Consider the following 10825-nt stretch of genomic DNA (forward strand, 5'->3'; position numbering starts at 1 on the left):
GCGTGAGTGAGTGCGACAGGCGATGGCACCATTTTTAGCTACTCGCCTGTCTCACTGAGGTACGTATAATAACCCCAGAATATTATTTAGAATTATATTGTAACATAACTATTATAAAATACAATAATATAAATGTAATATAGTTATTTTAATAAGTTATATAACAATATAGTAAAATTATATTTCCGTTATATAACATTTCATTGACTTACATAACTGCTACATAACAATTAGGTTAATTTGTAACAGCTTTATAACATTTTAGTTACATGTTATATTTCAGTTATATAACTGCAATATTTAATGAGTGGGAAATTACAACTAACGTGAATGTTACATGTAACACACACGTTATATTATTTGTTATATTACATTTTATTACAGTAATGTTATAGTTACATATCTGTGTTTGCTGGGTACATACTATTTACGAACACGTTCGCCGGAGAACTTTTCTCGTTTGCGAAGGTGTATATTTTTACTCGCGCAGTTCTGCGTCACGAAATACGGCGCCAGTTCAAGGAAAATCGTTAATGGACAGCATATTGTTCGTTGCAAAGGATCAATCAAGCTTGTTCGACCTGAGCGCAATTGTTTGTCGCGTGTATAACGCCGCCGGAATTAGCATGGTCATTGTTGACCATACCATTTTCGCGCCGCGTCCGCAACATTATCGCGCGAAACGTATATGCCCGAGTAAACAGAAAACTGTCTCATACGTTACTCCCGGAGTTCTGTCAACATCGCGCTGCAACGTATCCGTCCACCTCGATATAGCCGCGAAGAGGATAGGCCTGCGTCCGGTAACTAAATTCTGCGAAGCGCCACGCTTGTCCACGTTAAAGAATACACCCTGGTACACGAAGTCCGCATCGCGGGCAAACTCTCTCCTGCAGATTAATGCATCTCCAGACACGAATATTCTGATTACGGGCGAAAATTCCCTAAATCCGATAGAAACTAAGTCCACATCAGCCAAATCTCTCTTTTCTTAACGAATTTTTATAAAATCTCGTTAATTTTTAAAAAACAAAAAAAATAGGAAAATGATAAGTCTCAAATAATAAGAGAACCTTGTCTCTGCTTCAATTTTGCCGAGAGAATTTTATTTCTACAAATTACAATATATTTTTTTTCATGCACGTTTGTTTTAACTGTATCATGTTTTTAAAAAATAAAACTTATGATACCACTCGTAATTGTAGGAGATTATGTAAAAACTTGTACGTTGCTTCGGGTTAAAGATTTAATTAATTGAATCTACAGAGGGGATAAAGTAACACAATAAAACTAAATTTAAAATTAACTTAATTTACTTCGTTCACTTTCCCTTGAATTTATGATACAATTTGTCATTCCGCGGCTGCAGGCGGATTAAGTGTTAATATCGCAACGAACTGACGACTTCTAACGACCGTCGAGAAATTTAAACGACGTCTATTGTCTCCGTTTGTTATTCTCAGAATAAGCAACGTTTTGTTTCCCGACCGCCTACATCACGTCTAACAGCAAACGCATCTAAAAACGGAAACGTTGAGATGGAAAAAAAAGGCTAATTGAAAAATGCGCAGAACATTTCGCAAGCACCGTAAAAATGTATTAAAAACAAGCCATAAAGTTTCATGTAAAATATGTTGATGTTCTGTGATATTATTAAATGTCAAAATTAAGTATTTTAATAAAATAGATTTCCTGTATGTTTCTAAAAAAAAAAAATTATATAAAATTTCTATATTTTAAAAATATTGCAAAATATATCTGTATTTACTATGAATATCGTGAATTTGATTCAGAACGTAAATTATATTTTCTATTTGATATCCACTGCTCCTACTTGTTTGGAATAATAGTAAAATCTAGTTACATGTAATCTGCAACGGTGCATTAATTTAGAGAAAATGTGTGTTGCATAAAATGAAGAGAAGCGGGCTTTGTAATATAATAATCACGAAAACAAAATAAATGGCAGCAATCATACGCGCAATTTTCGACGTTTTTAAATAAATTGTTTTTACCATTTTTTATTATGCTTTTTTTTTTCCTGTCTTTTTATTATCTTTTTTCCTGTCTTTCTCCACCGCTTTTACTTTTTCCCTTTTTCAATTTTGATCCTTTTAAATCACGTTTTTAAATCACGACAGTTGTGATTTAAATGATTAAATACAAATTATTAAAAAAACGACGATCAAGTCCATATTAACACCTCAAAGTGTGAAGTAAGTTATATCTCCGATAACACGAAGCGAGCCAACCGACAGAGAACCAATTAGCACGGGTTTAAACGACAACAATTAAAAAGCTAATTCATGCGTAACACACCAATTTTTTATAGAGAGTAGAATAAAGTAACATCTAACCTGTATTTCTACGACCGTTCGGACAAGTTGCACCACAGCACCACGTATGAATTCTCTTTTTCTTTTTCCTGAGATAGTGGCGCTCAACTCCGGGCGGCGTCGATTCGGCCAAGACCACGTGTGGATCGTGAAGATTTGTTATCACTGTAATTAATAATTATTTTTTAATTAAGGGCATTTTTTGATTACGTAATAAAAGTTACAATATTACAAACGGTGAATTTAATTTCTAAAAAAACCAAAGTAAAATCTAATCTGTATCCCTACGACCGTTCGTACACTTACCGTCAAGAATGGCGTTCGTGCCTCGTGGTGCTGCGACCAGCAACGACGGCTAGCGTACGTGATCTTGGCGTGCTGCGCGTCGAATCTCACACAAAGCGCGCGCGCAGGTGCCGTAGATGTTCCACGAAGGGCCGATCGTCGAGAACTAAAAGGAAAAGAACGCGTTCTACTACTACTTTCCCCGTACTCTATGACCGAGAGAGGGGAAAGTTACGTACGCCAGTCGCCGTCGCCGCTCGTCGTAGCCAATGCCATATCTACCTTTCAGTGTACAAGTTGCACCACAGCACCATCAATAAGGCTCTGTGATTTGTTCAAAATTAACTAAAGGTTATCACACACGAAATACATGAGCTGCATAAACATATGCATAAAAAGCTGATTAGTCCATTTTCTTATGTATGTGCCAATACGAACCTTGAATTTTTAAGATGGCGACGGTAGCAACTAGTAACAAACTTTCTCGGAACTAAAAAATTTTTAATTTATTATTTCAAGTTGATCATAAAAGTTTTTTAGTTCAAATATGTACGATAATATAAACGATATTTTCTAAAACAGAAATTCATGAAAAATCGCTGTTTATAAAATAATCGGTAGCGGTGCAGATGGACATAGTTCGAATAGACCCAGTGCGATTGAACACGTAACAATTGCACATAGTGCGATTGGACACAGTTCCAATAGACACAGAGCGATTGGACACCGAAAGTTGGACAATGATATTTTGGAAACAAAAAGATGTCCACAGTTCAAATGCCCACTGTTTAATTGCCCACCGTTCAAATGCCCACCGTTCAATTGCCTACCGTTCAATTACTCACCGTTCAAATGCCCACCGTACAATTGCCCACCGTTCGATTGCCCACCGTTCAATTGCCCACCGTTCGAATGCCCATCGTGCAATTGCCCACCGTTCAAATGCCCATCGTTCAATTATTCACCGTTCGAATGCCCACCGTTCAAAAGTCCACCGTTCGAATGCCCACAGTGCTATTGCCCATTGTGCCCCTAGTTATCGCTTGTTCTATATGTATAATAAGAAACAAATTTAATTTGACGGCTTTAAGTGAATTAATAAAGAATATATTTTTTGCAGTTTAATAATTAAGATATTGTATTCCACTTTCCTATATGTACAATCGTTATGTTATGTGCAGATAATTTTATTTTAGGTTATAATATATATAACAGAGTGAAATGTACAAGGAAAAGAAATAAAATAATGAAACAAAATTTATATTAGCATATTTCTTATGGATGGCGGTTTATGTGAAACACAGTCAGCAGAATAAAAGAAGAAAAACGATAATAATTAAAGAGTTATAGGTGGTTATGCATATTATAATGATAATTAGTCTCAATCTTGTATAGCAGACGCTTTAATTTAAAATTTTACATAAAATTAATGCGTCTTTATTACAGATATAATAAAAAAAAATATGTGACCAAAAAGCTTTCAACAAATGACCAGAGTCGCTGCATGCTGTACGACAACGCTATGACGAAGCGTATTTTAAAATCACCGAAACGAAATAACATTTATATACATTGTACGCATTTATAATCGACAAAGAGAAATAAAAGTAATTTTAACGGTAAAACCATTAACATAGAGTCAAGACACATTAGTGTTCGATCAATATCACGTACGTTCTTCAAGTTCAAATAGTAAGACAGTGTCTAAATCTACGTATCACAGTACAAAATGCGTATACGACGCTATGTGAATTAATCCGTTTTACAACCTATGCACCGCAACTGCATGTACAAATATTCAGTAGATAATAAAACTAAAAATCGTAATTAAGAGTCGCTGCATGCTGTAGGACAACGCTATGATGAAGCGTACTTTAAAATCACTGAAACAAAATAACATTTATATACAATGTACGCATTTATAATCGACGAACAGAAACAAAAGTAATTTTAACGGTAAAACCATTAACATAGAGTCAAGACACATTAGCGTTTGATCAATATCACGTACGTTTTCCAAATTCAAATAGCGAGACAATGTCTAAACGTACAAAGAGTAACACACTCCGAGGTTTAATTTCTTAAATATAAAATTTTTGTATATAAGCCTTGGTCTACAACTTTGCCGAAAAAGGATTTAAGCTCTACGCCGTAATAAATGTGAGTAATTGTATCAAAACTTCAAAAGAATAATCTAATATGATAGGCTAGTTTCTCACGATTTAGAGCGTAAATCCTTTGAAAGTAAGTTTGGAGACCAGTGCTGAAAATGCCGTCATGTCTTAGCTAGGGTCTTCTAATCCTCGTATAAGTTTCGTATGATACGTTGCATATGGGACAACGATTATCTTTTAAATTTTCGATACATGAAAGGCAACTGACCACAAGACACGAAAGCATGTGTGCTTTTGTCAGTGAGGCATACTGTGCATGTGTCTGAAAAATTGTTTTTTGATGTACTTTAAATTTTCTTTGCATTTCAGTCTACAGGATGAAAAGGAAAATCTTCTGTCTCGCGAGTATCAATCAAATAACAGTAGTCATCTTTCAGGATTAAATGTATTTCTTTGTTATGTATCACGTCTTCCGTGATTTCGTCTATTTGTTCCTCATGTGTTTCGTCTTCCAAGATTTTGTATATTCTTTTTTATATGTATTCGTCATTTGTAACAAAAATAAATATATTTTATTACAGTATACGCACATATAAATGCTGAGAGCCAAAATCAAATTTAGTTTACTGCTCTTTAAGCTGTTTTAATATAATACTTAGTATTTTTTTACAACTGCATCGACTTGCGATAATTGTGGTCGAATATATGTGATAAACTTTTATTTAGATTTAACAAACTTTCAGATTCTGTACCAAAATTTTCTGTAAATTTAAAATAAAAATACGTTTGATTAAGAAATATAGGTATAATAGTAATTTAAGTATAATTTTGTCATACGTTTTTTATGTGTAATTTTCAAAAATACCTTATTAAGATTTCTCTACCCTCTAAACAATATTCTGTTGCAAAAAACGTTTTTGTAACATTGTGATATATACGTGCGACATTTTACTTTTGGTTGCATTAACTTTTTGGTAACGTTTCAGAAACCAGAAATGTCCCTAATCAATTAGCTTACATATGCGACGTTGCACGTGTAAACATGTTTCGAACGTTTAAAAAACCTTAATAAGTGCGACGTCGCATTTACAACGTTTTTGCGATGTTTATAAAACTTGCACAAAATATTAGGGAAACGTTACAAATTTTTATTCCAAAAATAACGTTTATACAACGTTTTTTATCCAACATTCCAGGAACTTATTTTTCGCTTCAGTTAATTTGCTGTTGTAACGAATATATAAAGCCCAGTCTACAATGTACCCACTTAATATGAGATATCAATGTAATGTTTCAAATTGTTTTATATAAGTTTCCAATGACACATTCTGTTTGCATGTTTATAACATGATTTATAAACATTACTATTGAAACATTTCAAAATTGTTTATATAATAAATGTTTCTATAGCAATGTCACAGTTTATACATCTTATAAACATTTCAAGGTTGTGTTCTATAATTTGTTAATTTTGATACATTTATTTTACTATTATTTTATAAGTATTTGCGAAACATAATTTTGAAACATTTAAAAGATATATACATATAATTTATGATATTATATGTTCTAAAAGTTTTCAATATAATTAAGTTATTATTATACATATATGAAGTGTTTTATTTATAACACTTATTATAAGCCTTAATATTATGTAAATTTTATTTAAAAAACGTACATGTAAATTTATTGGTTTTTGCAAAATTTATAAATAATATATAAATTTTGAAATACGTGCCTATTATCATTTTGTGATGTACCAGTGCACCACGTGCTTGCACTAATTGTACGTTGTACGAACGAAACAGTCCAATCCGAGCAAGTTCGAGGACGTTCGAGGATTACAAAGCGTCCACGTGCATCGAATATATCTTGTGTCCTTCTCAAATCACCAATTTTCAGTTGTTTGTTAATGAAGTTACGGACGTGTCATGAAAGTAATGGTACAGTAAGACTGAGTTCAACTTTTTTTTTTTTTCTATATTTTTTTGTATATATACGTTTTATTTGTGATTGTAAAACAATGAATTCACGTGAAAATAATCAGTCGTCAAGTAAGGTATGTACTACTTTTATATACTAAAACTTTTTATATTTTATATATATATCTTTTAACTCATATACTATTATATGTATATTAAAATTATGAAAATTGTATGAGTGATCCTAACCCTAAAAATCGGTTACACTCTATATAGTAACACAGTTTGTTTTGTAAATATTTTATTATTTATAAACGTTTCACGTTGAACATTTTTAATGGTTAATACCATTAAAAACATATCTAATAATATGTTTCATAATCGTTTTTAAACGTATTTTTTATTATCACATAAAATAATGTTTACTTTATAAAACGTTTATTAAACCTACTATACTTTCTTTTACATCATTTTAAGATAGAATATGATAAAACCCATATACAAAATTATTATTTTTATTAGGCAATACTGATAATTTATATTTGGTTTATATTTTAGATACCAGAAAAAAAAAGACATATCAAAGGTTACAAAAAGACATTTTCGTAGGATTGTTAATAATGAATATTTTTTTAAGACCAAAGGACATTACCTATTACATATTGATAAAATACAGCACTCTTCTTCTAATAATCCAAATTTTAATGGCATAAATATTAATAAAAATGTTTTAAACAAAAATAATACTTAAACAAAAATTATTTGTGATGCACCTGCCACAGCATTTGCTTTGTCTATAAAATCTCATACAGGATATTTCAGTTGCAATAAATGTATTCAAAAAGGTAAATTTCTAAGAGGCAAAATGACATTTCCTGAAATCGATGTTACATTAAGAACTAATGAAAGTTTTGCATTACATTTGCAAGAAGAACATCATAAAGGTTCTACTCCTTTAAAAAAGATAGGAATTGGTTTGGTTACTAACGTCCCACTCGACTACATGCACTTGGTATGCCTTGGTGTTATGAAAACTCTAATATTGTTTTAGACGGGGAAAAAAAAAAAATAATCGATTAAAATTAAAAACTTACAACATACAATTATTATCAAAAAATTTGAAAATTTTTTGAAAATTTATTTTTGAGGAGTTTTGTCGCCTACCAAGAGCAATAGAAGATGTGAAACATTGGAAAGCCACAGAATTTAGACAATTCCTTTTATTATACTGGTCCTGTTGTATTGAATGCAATATTGCCAAAAATTCAATTTAATCATTTTTTATGTTTACATATCGCTATAAGAATTTTATGTTTATCAGAATGTATCAGGTTAAATGTATATACAAAATCCTTAATTCAATATTTTATTGAAAAGTACAAAAAGTTATACAGGGATGAATATATTACATATAACGTGCACAATTTTTTGCATCTTTGTGATGACTTATTAATATTTGGAAAAATTGATAATTTTAGTGCTTTCAAATTTGAAAGTTATATGAGTAAGATAAAAAGAAAAATTGAAAAATTCACTATATCCGTTACAACACAAAAAAATTTAATTTGTCTAGCGCAAGAGCGACAAGGAAGCTGCGGGCGAGTGAGCGCGACAGGCGAATGGCTAGGAATGGCGTCGTCGCCTGTCGCGCTTACTCACACGCAGTAACCTTGTCGCTCTTACGCCTATACAATTTATACATTTTAATTTTTTTCTCAATAACGGTTGAGAATTTTGCAAAATGGTACGGGACTTTTCTACTTGTCTCAATCAATTCTATCTATCCTTCCAGTATCCTTCGTTATGTCTGGGACACCCTGTATATGTATTGTAAGTAGATAAAGATAAGCACATATTTACCAAAAAAATAAATCTGCTAAGAAATTAGAACAACCGGTTCTTAATAGGAGGTGAGTTTAACAGAATATTTTACTATATTTGTACTAAATATAAACAATATATTGTATTTAATTATATTAATACTTTAATATTTTCTTATAATTATAATTTTATAGAATCGCAGTTCTTTATTTAGTTTACCTTATTTCTTATGTTTTATTTGTTAAGTATATAATTTCTAATCTATAAAAAATATTCTTAATATTATAAAGCCGCTTTATTTTTCTATGGGATGTCATCAATAGTCTGAGATTTTCTGTAAACAAATTACGTGTTAATAAAATATAAAATAATAATTGTTATTATATATTAATTATATATAATGTACATACCGTCTCTCGCGACGAGCCTAGGCTTGTACTAGCCATTTTGCTACCACTTTAGCAATTTCTGCTTCGGTTACGTCTTTATGATGAACGCGAACAGTTTCTGTTACAAAAAAGTAAGATATATATTAATACTAAAATGACATGCTAATTTGTAATCGAGAAGTAAAAACTTAAAATTTTGTAATATAACACTTACTAAGTATGATTCTATACAATTCCAAATTTTAGAACGCCTTTTTCTTCTTTGCTCCAGCCAAGCTATACATTTCCGCTAAGGAATTCGATATAAATTTTTTAAATAAATTTACTATGCAAGAATGCATATCAACTCCTCTCAAACCTTTGAATGTAGATACCTATAATATAAAATAAACAATATTATATATTTCTAAATATAATATTAAAAAATGTTTAAATAAAATAAAAAAATAACATGCCATGCTTTCAAAAAAATCTTTGTTTTTTAATTTAGATTCTAGAACATTCAATGCTATTTCATCGCGCAAAGGCAATCCCAATTCTTCATCTTGAATATCATCTTCACGTCTGTCAAGACTTAAACGACATTGTTCTTCATGTATCTCTATCCTTTTATCCACCATTTGTACTTTATGAATTATAATATTTAGTTTGCGAAGGATTTCTGTTTGAAAATCTAAACAAAAAATTTTACTTTTTTTATATAAATAGAAAAGTATATAAGTAGATCTTCACAATAATATATAATTTTTATGTTAAAAAATACCGACTTTGACCAATGCAACTCATATTTTAAACAAAGTAAAACATTTAAAAAACGTAGAAAATAAATATTTACCTCTTTTACATGATGATGGAGATGATTTTTTCAAATATGATATATTGGATTGCATGCTACTGGCTGCAGAGCCCTCCTCCTTTCTTCTTTCTTGCGTATATTTATTAAAATTATATAAAGATGAGTTTAGAAGTTCATCATCAGATATCTTTTTTTTTCTTATTAGTTGGTAATGTGTTCAATGGCGGAATTTTATTATTGTTTTTTTTAGAAATTTTTTGAGTGCTAACTTCTACAGAATTTTCGACCTCTTCAGAATCTTCCTTTTCAGTCGTAGTTTCATTTTCGGAATCATCCTCCTCGTAATTAAATCTCTTTTTCGCCCGCTTACGTCTAGACATTTTTTTATCGGTGTCGTCATTCCCGGACTCTATATTCGATATTTGTTCTGCCAGTTTTAATTTTCTCATGCTGTTTGAATACGTATCTAAAAAATGTAAGAATAAAAATATAAAAATAACTAAATATTTAAGTTATAAATTTAAAAACAATATATACGTACCTGCTGTACCAAAAATTCTTATAACATTATACGATTTCCATTTATCATCTTCTGGACGTTCTTCATTAAAAATGGCTTGGTTAATTTTTTCTTGTTTTGTGTAACATGGCCAATAACATTTTTTATTTTCATTGAATATCCATAACGTAGGAATAAGTTGAATCCCGTCCTCAAACTCCACAATTGAAAATCTTCTCATGTTCCAATGTATAATTAAAAACACTATAATAAAAATTAATTAAACAATATAATTCAAATTAAATTAAATTAAAATATATTGTACACACATATTAAAAAAAATAAAAATGTAAAAATATGCAATGTATATATGTAATTTTTTAACAGTTTATAATTCTATACAGCAAATATATTATATATATATATATATACAAAATATATATAATATACATATATATATATATATATATATATATATATATATATATATATATATATATTATATATATATATTTTGTATAATTTATACATAATTATATATATGTGAGAGGTATATTATGAGGACAATTTCATTAAACCACTGTATATTATGTAGACCAAACGATATTATGAGGACAGTCCTCATAATATTTCAATAAATACCGTACATTATGTGGACCGGAC

At 30.3% G+C, this 10825-nt stretch overlaps 1 pseudogene; it reads right to left on the minus strand.

Moving 5' to 3' along the window:
• Window positions 1–8781: 8781 nt before the first annotated feature.
• On the minus strand, window positions 8782–10433 carry LOC139104544 (uncharacterized; annotated as a pseudogene).
• Window positions 10434–10825: the final 392 nt, after the last annotated feature.

The sequence above is a fragment of the Cardiocondyla obscurior genome, linkage group LG08 (genome assembly GCF_019399895.1).
Source record: "Cardiocondyla obscurior isolate alpha-2009 linkage group LG08, Cobs3.1, whole genome shotgun sequence".
Taxonomy (NCBI): Eukaryota; Metazoa; Arthropoda; class Insecta; order Hymenoptera; family Formicidae; genus Cardiocondyla; species Cardiocondyla obscurior.